This window comes from Triticum dicoccoides, chromosome 2A, assembly GCF_002162155.2.
Source record: "Triticum dicoccoides isolate Atlit2015 ecotype Zavitan chromosome 2A, WEW_v2.0, whole genome shotgun sequence".
NCBI classification, from domain to species: domain Eukaryota; kingdom Viridiplantae; phylum Streptophyta; class Magnoliopsida; order Poales; family Poaceae; genus Triticum; species Triticum dicoccoides.
In genome coordinates, this window is record NC_041382.1 from 392446826 (window position 1) to 392457015 (window position 10190).

Consider the following 10190-nt stretch of genomic DNA (forward strand, 5'->3'; position numbering starts at 1 on the left):
AAAGGCCAAACGAACCCTGAATAAGTTTAAACTAGTAAAAAGCCTGTGCATTGCTACGTGGCATATATGTATGTGTTTCAAATCCTCATGCAATTATTCTTCTTGTGCAACAATTTATCTGGCACACATATATATCAGTGCCTTCTTTAAGTGATGCAAAACATACAACTTGACATAACAGTAGTCAAACATCTCTTAAATCATTAAATTAACAGGAAATGTGAGTGATCTTTTCGAGTGCCACAATGTATGATGTAGAAATCATTCTGTAACGGTTTGTCAAACCACAAACAAAAGGAACAATAACGTAATCACCGAATTATAAGCAACGTATCATAGCATTCTTATTTTTTGTAAATAAATTCCTAGGGTATTAAATAATTTTCAAAATAAAAAAGTTGGGGAAAATATTAGTAACTTGCAAGGAAGAAAAAATAGAGGATTGGAAACAATAGTACACATGGATGTCACACTTTCAAGTAGCAAATTCCGTCCGAAATCATCAACTGTCACTGCCACAGCATGATTCTCTACTTCATTGCATTGCATCTAAAAAAGCCGCACACCGGGAAACTAATAAATATCAATAGGCATAAAATGTGCACTATTGACATGGTTTATCCGATTAGATACATGGCCGTTGTGCAAGATCAGATAATTTCAAGAGGCAGATTCATCCCGGGTCTTCATCGTTCAATACATGTCTATTGATACATCGGTCAAGGCGGTGACTTGTGGTGTGTCTTGTGCGTGTGGTGGGTGTATACCTTAATTGCGATCGCAGAAATTATAATATAATATTAAGAGTACATGTTCCAAATTTCTTAAAAATATGTAAACAGAACTCATGCCTGCATGTTCAATAATTTCAGGTTTTCAGATATTGCCTGCAAACAACAATCCGCAACAAAAATCATAGACCGAAGCATTTCACAATAGAACTGATAGTAGGACATCTATAAAAACAGAAAATGTAAGAACTGGGCTATTGGCTCCTGGAGAAAGAATTGGATTGCATAGTACTATTCCATACTATTACTGAAGTATCAATGAAATTAAAGATAACATGAATTACCCAGATCCTCTTGATATATAGCCGATGTGGGCATTCCTTCATGCAAATTGTGAGTGAATATCACATATTAGAAGCCTTTCAATCAACTCCTACAGGGAACCAAGAAAGATGGAAATCATGGGCTATACAACCAACAATCCAACAGTAAGCTGGTAAAGAAGGAAATAAATAATAATCATAACAAATACGAATACCTACCTTAAAATTGAAACAAAATTAATGTAAAAAGAACATCTGAAATATAATGACAACCTAATGTGATGAACACTTTGTTAATATAGCAATTACATACAGAATACTGATATACATGGCTATACAACTTGCAGTCTGCTCTCTTTTTTCTGCGAAGAATAATGGGCTTATATTGCTTTTAGAAGACAGCAAGTTGTTGTATTAAATAGTCTATATGATCAGCAAAGAATAAAGCTTTAAATTGTACTCGCCAAAAGGCGCATTTACTCCTATATAACTAAGATCTCTCGTCACTTCAGGAAAAAAAAGCCGAATTTGAAGAAGTTAGCCCATACAGTGTACAACTATAACCATGGATCAGTTGAAATAGATAACTAAAGCATATGAATCGTGTTCCCATCATGGCTGTCTCAAGAGAAGCATAGGAATCATGCATCTCATCGACCCTCGTCCTCTAGCAGCAGGTCTCTCCCACCCGTCCTCCTCCTCCTACAAATCCTATTAGCCCGGCAGCCACCATAGGAACTGTGCATCTCGTCAATCCCGACGTCCACCACCAGCAGGTCGAGCCCACCGTACTCCTCCTCCTCTTCCTAACTAAGCAGCAAATTAATGCATTACCTTAGAGAATAGGGAATAGCAACTCATATCATGTTCTTGCAGGTAGATAAAATTCAGGTAACTGAATGATGATATTATAGAACTAAATTTTGTACAGAACAAGAAAACAAGAGACATGGGAGAAATCACCAACAACCAGCCAAAAAAAGTGTATCGCTTTGGTGCCGGAGTTGGCCATGGAGATGGTTCCCTTGCGCTGTGCTTCAGCACCTCGCAAACTTCCCGCCCCTGATGGACACTCCGGCATCCAAGGTTAATTGGACATGTTCTTTGAGTTTTTCTGGTAGTATACGGCGGCGTGCGTACTGCATAATTCCTTCCCTTCTCATCCTCTCATTGTAACAGAGCCGAGCTACTGTGATGCCGTCGGCTGGCCGTATGCTGCTGCCTATCGATTGAGATTCGTACGCATGGCCGTGTTGAAGCTCCCACGCCACAAAACAAATACCAATGCGGAGAGAGAGAGAGAGAGAGAGAGAGCAGGATGAGAGAGAGCAGGATGAGAGAGAGAGAGAGCAGGATGCTCACGCCGATCTGCTACTGCCGCCACCTTCAAATCCGCTGCCGCTGAACACTTCGCCTCCGGCATGGTAGGTCATCTTGGTCCGCTGAGGAGGGGTACTACTCCCCTTCTTCGTCGTCCACTGCAGGAGGTTCCCTCTCATCCTCCTTGTCCCCCCGAATATCTGGGCCCACCTCCTCCGGCCAAGCCTGCACCTTGACGCCCCTTGCTGTAGTTCGCCGAGCCACCACCCGACCTCGCCTCCGCACTCCTGAGGCCTAGGCTGTCCGCCTCCGGTGCCTCGCCTGCCAGCCATCAGATCCCAGCCGTGATGGCTGCTTGGTGGTGCGTGCAGTAAGCAAGGGCTACAACGCAGTGGCGAGCGGAGCGGCCAACATCGGTGCGATCAAGCACGCGTGCTGTGCGCCAGGGCAGGGCGGCGGCGGCAGGGTGAGAACGTGCAGCAGCACGGCGGCGGCGAGCGGAGAGTGGAGAAGACGATTGGATCGAGAGATATTTTTGGAAGGGTGGATCGAGATGGAAGAGAGCGACGACGGGGCCGAGCTGAACAAGGGCAGGCCGAAATAGGCCCAATGCAACGATGGCGTTTTTCTTAACGTTCTTGTTTTTAACGAATCGTTTTTGGCAAAAAATTAGTACCACCTTGAATATGGGTTTTTCCGAAACTGAAAGCGTAAAATTTATAGGATGAAAGCGTATTGTAACGGTGAACCCGGAGACCCAATCCGTGCTTTATTATTTACTAGTACAAATGCCCGTGCGTTGCAACGGGCATGGAATCTTGCAAAATCTACTGATGTGTCATTAGGTACAATTTGTTTTGTTCTTTATCATTACGCACCATTTCTTATATTCAGTTCTAATAAACGTGATTATTGTTTCTCGGCTGAATATTGAGCGTTAAGAAGCCACCTCGACATTCTTCGCCTGACTGAAGAATAACTCATGGAATAGTCTCTAAATCTTTTTCTTTTCTTTTCGGAAAACATGATTTTTTTTAATAAAACGAAATTATTTATTAAAAGAATAACATTTTTCTCAACATTTCTAAATGCATTTTTTAAATGTAACAACATTTGGAATTTTGACGAGTTTTTAAAAAGTACGAAAATATATAACTGTGTGCTTATTATAAAACGATTTTTACTATGTTGGGTATTTTTAGATATATAAGTTTGTTGTACTTTTCATTTTTATTTTCTGCTTTTTGTTTTATTTTATGTTAAAATAATTTGCGATTACAAAAAGGTTCTATTGGAAAAAAACATTGTTCGTTTTGACTTCTCAAAAACAGTTCTTGAATTCAAAAAACGTCCATGATTTCAAAAAATATGAACAATTTTTATTTTCATGAATAACTTTTTTATTTTTTGGAAAAATTTATAAGCATTCTTTAATAATGATGAACGTTTTTTAAACTTGAATAACAACTTTTAATTTGGTAAAAAATGAATTTGTTGAACTTTTTTCGAAAATGATGAACACAATTTTAATTTAATGAATATTTTTTTAGGTCGGTGAACAAATTTTAATGAACATTTTTTAAATCCGATGAAAAAATTGAATTCGATGAACCCTTTTTTTTACATCGATGAACATTTTTTGAAATTTGATGAACAAAAAAATCTTCGTGAATTTGAAAAGAAATTTCACAAAGAAGTGAAAAAGTAAAGATGAGAAAAGAAGAAAGAAAAAAGGAAAACAGAAAATAAAATGAAAGGAAAAAAGAAAGAAAAAGAAAATACGAATAAAAAACAAAAAATGGGCTTGCGCTTGAGAACGCCCAGCGCACGAGGGGTAGTGCGCGCGGTAGTGCGCGCGGTAGCGCCGTATAGGCTTCCCCCATAGAGAACACTTTGGTTTTAAAAAAAAAGGGAGTGTCTATATTACAATCGACTGAAATTGAATTGGCCTTCAATCAAATATACCAACCAGTAAAAATCTGACACCAACTGAAAAAAAAATCTTGACTGAAAATAATGGGGCATTCAACCAATTTTTTCAGGCACTACAAACATGGCATGTGTATGTATGACCTATGCGCTCTATGATCCATGAGCAAGCAATGAAAGGGCCCAGAAAGCAACACTGCCAGGTCAGTATTCTCACGACCTTCTCCAGGTTATTGACAGTTTTGTTTTCTTCACAATACTATTGGAAGAAAACCTGAAATTCACATGGCATTCTCAAGGATCTGAAGTTGATACTTGTGGAAGAAACTCCTGAACACAAACATAGTATAAATTTATAATTAGGTTGCCGAAAGTCATCATCAACCTGCTGTACAATGATCAACACAAGATGAACTAATCACATACTAAACATTTCATCGTCATGAAGCTTTAAAAATAGTGGCTTCAGTTGAAATTTACAGTCATCTCACTACGAATAAAGAGTAACTTTTAAAGTGTATCACACATTCAGCTTTGATGAATTTTACAGTGTTCATTTTACTAAAATTCCAGACAGTAACAACCAGATCACAACAAAGATACTGGAACTTCAGTAAAAATAAGGAGAAACAACCAGTAACAATGTGTGCTTTATGATCAGATAAGAACAGGAAAGAGGATGGAGGAAGAAGGGGACAGAATAGCTACACAATCAGAAAACTACAGTCACACCAAGAAGACAAACTGTAGGTCAGTACTCTCACAATCTCCTTCAAATAGTTCTTCTAGTAAAAAATGTAGCACTGTAAATTCAGGTAACAGTATAGTGTAAAATCTATCACTGTAAAATACAAAAATCACAACCTTTAAGCTACTACTATAAATTACAGAAGTTATAGGATTGTAAAACTTCAAACAGGGTAGTGTAAATTCAAACATAAGGTCACTGTACATTCAAACAATCAAAAAAATTATAGTGCGGTAAATTATAGAAGCTATAGGACAGTAAATCCTTCATCAGGTTAGTCATCAATTAACTATAATTTACTACGAATACAACAAAAAAGTAGACTTCTATGAATACTACAGTACTGTAAAATCCGAAGGTTGAGGTCGGTCGTGGCGCCCATGCATTGCATCGGAAAAAAAATCGCACGCCCTTATGGTTGTCCGGATCTTCTACTTGAAGACAGCTAATCATTACGCCGTCATCCCGAGCTCTTCCTCGCTTCCCTCATTGTTTGATAATCTATCCAGCCCTTTTCTAATGGACCACTTGGCCTGCTGTTTACAAAGCACATATCAGCACACTGTAACACTGCCAGTAGTATTCATACATGGAAAGCCCACACAACGTTCAATCCTTCTTTACCGGGTCTTTCTCTCATGTTCACGTTGTAACCACACCCCTTAACCCTCCGCACAACTGTCATTCCTTCTTCACCGGGTCTATCATTTGCCATGTTATACCCACACTTCACCCTCCTGCTGTTCTATATCTGTAAGCATCTTGTTGATCCGCTAAGCATCTTGTTTCAGTAGATAAGTTGAATTGTATAGCCGTCTAACTCGTATTATAATTGGTGCTTCCTGAACCACATAAGAATTGGACTCTTGCGATCCTGAATAATGAACTGAATCTGTAACAAAAAATGTTCAACATTAAGAATATTTAATTAAAAAATCAGGACCTGTGATGGTTGCATATAATAAAAAGATTGTTGAACCGGTGATTGCTAAGAGGTCAATTTCATGCATCAAATATAAACTGTAGTAGAATTTGATAATTCTAAGCTTGCAAGGAAACCTGGGTACAAAAATGACCTATTGGGTGTCGCCTTCTAGGAAATCTACCCTGTTCTGAAGGCTTGTGTAGATGAATTATTTTCTATGTGGAAAGATATACTTGTACACGCTGCGCCTTCGCCCACTAATAGCGGCTAAGAAGCATGATCACCTAGAGCACCATCACTGGATTTAACCAGAACAAAAGGCAAACAATTTTATACATGAATATCTATATGACTGCAGTCAGAACTAAAAGTACCCGATTTTAAATATGGGTTGGGTGGCCTGCAGGTGTGCAGTACTTGAGAGACTATGCTAGTGTAGTAAACATAAATTTGGCCGGTCAGCTTCTATAGGGAATGCAAAACACTTATGAAATAAGAAACAGAGAACATTTAAGCAGAAATAAGGTACATGTTTGCTTACGAATGGTACTAACATGATATATTTTCTGCCCGCCGGTACGTTATCAAGCAAGATCATCAAATGTTTCTTTGTAGACCACATTGTGAGTATTGCCAACAGTTTTCAGGAGAGTTATTTTCAGTCAAAGCTGGAAGATGAAGAGTGACTAAGAAATACTCACATTAGTAAAAATAAAAATCCTGGGCTGAAAATTTGAGATGTACATAACTACTACAATGTAGCAACGAACCCATACTCTTTTTTCATTATGACTGCTGCTTTTTGACACTCAAGCGGACATTTGTATTGGCGACTGCAAGAAAACTGGAAAATATATTAGATAGAGCGGGCGGTGAGGTCCCAGGTGGGGGGAGTGGGGGAGGCGACGGGGTGGCACTCGGTAGGCAGAGCGACCGACGGCGGTGTGGTCGCATGCGAAATCATTGTCAGAACTTTGCATTTGAAGGTACACGCTCAGAGGAATTTTTTTTTGCTCAGTGCCAAAAGTATCAAATCCCTAAAACTGAAAATCACATCCTGAACTGAGCATTTTATTGAGAACCGGCAAAATAAGTTAAAGACAACAGTACGAGAACAGGTGAACGGTGATCTGATTTCAACACAAAATACTCATGAAGAAATAAAATGGGTGGACAGTGATTTGGTTTCTAAGCATAAAACTGATCATGTTTATGCCACACACTAAGCACATAATGTGTGCGTATTTGGAGCCTGAAACATCTACCAACTAAAACTACTCCCAAAAGCAATCTTCAAGTTCAATCTTAAGACGTAACACATAAAGCTACAGACTACAATTTTGATGCACAGATTTAGCTCACTCAGAGTACCCACACCCAATTCTGGAAAAAATAATGCGAGGCCCAATCCTCCGCTGCATCAAGCATCAACCATCATGAGATTGATTCCTTAATTGATCTGAAAACAGTTGCTTGGATTAATGTACTGTTAGAACTTGATATCAGAGGAAAGGAGGGATAAAACCTTGAGGAGCTGCATGTCCATGGCGTCCTTGACATCTCCTTGAAGAATCCCTTGACGGCGGCGACCGTGGTGGATGGGAACTCCCATGGCGTGCCCCAACTGCATCTCCAGCAGAGGATTTGAAGAGAAGGCGAGGTGTAGGGGCAGCGAATCTCGGCCAAGAAGGAAGGAAGGACGAACCTGGGACCACCTGAGACGCGTCGGCGAAGCCATGCCCGAAACCCTAGCCATGGGTGTGTGGTTGCGAGCGGGCTGTAGAGGCCGGGAGCAGAGAGTCTGGATGGAGGGGAGGGAGGCGCCGACCGTGGGCAGCTTGGGGCGTGCCGCGATGCGCCGGAGGCGCCAGAAGCAGCCGGCATGGGCGGCGGCGGCGGCGGCGATGACTTCATGGGCGAGAGGGAGAGTAGGCGAGCCCCTGTGCTCTGTGCGTGGTTGTGTTTTATTTTTTTCTTTACAAAACTGCTTTGGCGCGCGTTGAATAGTCCAAATAACAGGGGGTTTTATGTAAAAATGAATCGTTTTTCTAGAGTGCCACTTAAACAGGGACTGCGGGTTGATTTCAAAGAAAAAGAGGGGGGTTTTAGAAAAAACACCAGCGATGTACGACCAGAAGCCGTGCGTGGTTTATTAGTAGGGTAGATATAAGTTTAAACTAGGAAACAATGCCCGTGGGTTGCAACGGGAGAAACAATCCACCCACATGACCATGTAATTTGTGAACGCATGGCACGATATTCTATAAGCTGAAATAAAAAGATAAAATAAGCAAAGCTAGAGGATTTACATACATCTCTAGTGACAAGATTAATTGTGCAAAGCAAAAAAGGATAGCAATGTATCAACGGACTTAGCTTGATGCCACATCAATTCACATGTTCGAAGTTTGATCCTCAAACGGACCAATCTTGAAAATATTTTGTTGTTGAATAAATATGAACCGAAGGAATCAAACATATAAAATAATTCTAAACAATTAAGAATCTACAATTGACACATAATCGTGGTGCTAATAGCAAAATGGCCATTTTCTTAAACAAATTTTAGAACCAAAGATATTAAATGGGAAACTTCTGGCTTCTGAGATAATGGAACTGGGTCTTCTCATGCAGCTCAAGTACATCCTTACCTTCTCATTTAGAACCTGAAAGCTGAAAAGAAGCAAAAAAGAAAGTCAAATTTGTGGTCACTGAAAACATTAACAATGTAAACCAAAAATACAGTCTTCGCACGACTACCTTATGAGAGAACTTTTATATATTTGAAGGTGTGTCTAGAAGGCAATTAATTAAGTCTTAACTGATGGATTGCGTTTTATCAGAAAAATGGTTTTTTCAATCAGCAAATGATGAAAAAATGCATCCTATGCTCCAAATGGAAGGTAAACGCTGCATTTTGGAGAAAACAACATTCTAAACATGTTAAGAAACATGAATATAAGCAAAATCAGGGAAATTATTAAAGATGATTTTACTATTCTTGGAAGCAAGATAAGTTCGTTCGGATGTTGTCGAATTCATTTATTGTCCAACATTATAGTGTTACTAACATGTCTACACTATTAACTAAAATGCTAACTAAGTGGCAACTATTCTGTACCTTGCAGTTGTGTTTTCTAGAGCTCACTGATGACAAGGGAAACAACACACGTGACAGGAGGAGGGGGCAGGGAGCAGCATAGGAACTTATAGCGAAAGCGGAAGGCATGGCAATTCTGGGCAGCATTCATGGTGCTGTTGGAAAACATGTGAGTGCAAGCATGATATTGAAGGTGCTATGCCACTGCATCTATTTAATAAAATGTGCAAAGCTAATTAACCTTGAAAGATCCGCTTGGCTAATTAACCTTGAAAGATCCGCTTGGCTAATTAACCTTGAAAGATCCGCTTGTTGAGTTCATCCTCTACATATCTATACACGAAATTTATTCAGGTAAAAATCCATTTTCTTTAACACCGAAAGAATCATAAAAATTGGTTGACTTAAATGCAATATCACAATAAAATGGATCTGATGAGAAAGAGGAAAGGTGGATCGCTTTGCTTACCCGACGAAGACGGATGATGAACCCTGCGTCGAGGCGTTGACATGGCCTTGTGTAGGCTGGCGATGCGGATCTGTCTTCCCACACCCACGTACAGGCCGGAGCTCTCCCGTCGCGTCGCTGGTGGGGCTTCAGTAGACGACGTCGTCAGCCTGCTCATAAGAATGATTTCTGTCAAGTCATGAACAATTGTCTGAAGTGGATTTCAAAGTTCAGTTTGTACAGAAAAGCCATGCAAGTACCTTGGGGGTAGAATCTTCTATAACGTATACTGAATTGGAGTTCAGCTCTGATATAGCAAAAGGCGGTTGCGACTCGGTGTGCAGATACCTTAAACCTTGGGCGATGCTGATGGCTATTTTCATTCGTTTGAGCAAAGAGAATTGGGCCTCTTCTCCATCTAAAGGAAGAAAACAAATGAGATCAAATTACAATGCACAGAATATGCAAAATATTTCTGTCGTAACGAAATTGAAGAGATAGACTTACGGTGTAGGTGCTCGTACAGGGTCCCATTTGATGCGTACTCAAAGAGTAACATCCTCGAGAATGGGTCACTCTCTCTGCAATAGCCCAGAAACTTTGCTATGTTCTCATGACTCAACCTTGCCAGATCATAACCTACAATGTTCATCCCATTTTATTTAT

General features: G+C 40.0%; 2 long non-coding RNA genes across 2 annotated transcripts; both read right to left on the reverse strand.

The window, feature by feature from the left end:
• Positions 1-795: 795 nt before the first annotated feature.
• On the reverse strand, positions 796-2895 carry LOC119354666. Its single transcript, XR_005171141.1, has 2 exons — positions 2417-2895; positions 796-1164 (listed from the first exon to the last, which is right to left on the reverse strand). It is a non-coding gene; the product is annotated as an uncharacterized LOC119354666 (long non-coding RNA).
• Positions 2896-8245: 5350 nt separating this feature from the next.
• Positions 8246-9831, reverse strand: LOC119359392. Its single transcript, XR_005172508.1, has 3 exons — positions 9785-9831; positions 9546-9694; positions 8246-8649 (listed from the first exon to the last, which is right to left on the reverse strand). It is a non-coding gene; the product is annotated as an uncharacterized LOC119359392 (long non-coding RNA).
• Between the last annotated feature and the right edge of the window lie 359 nt (positions 9832-10190).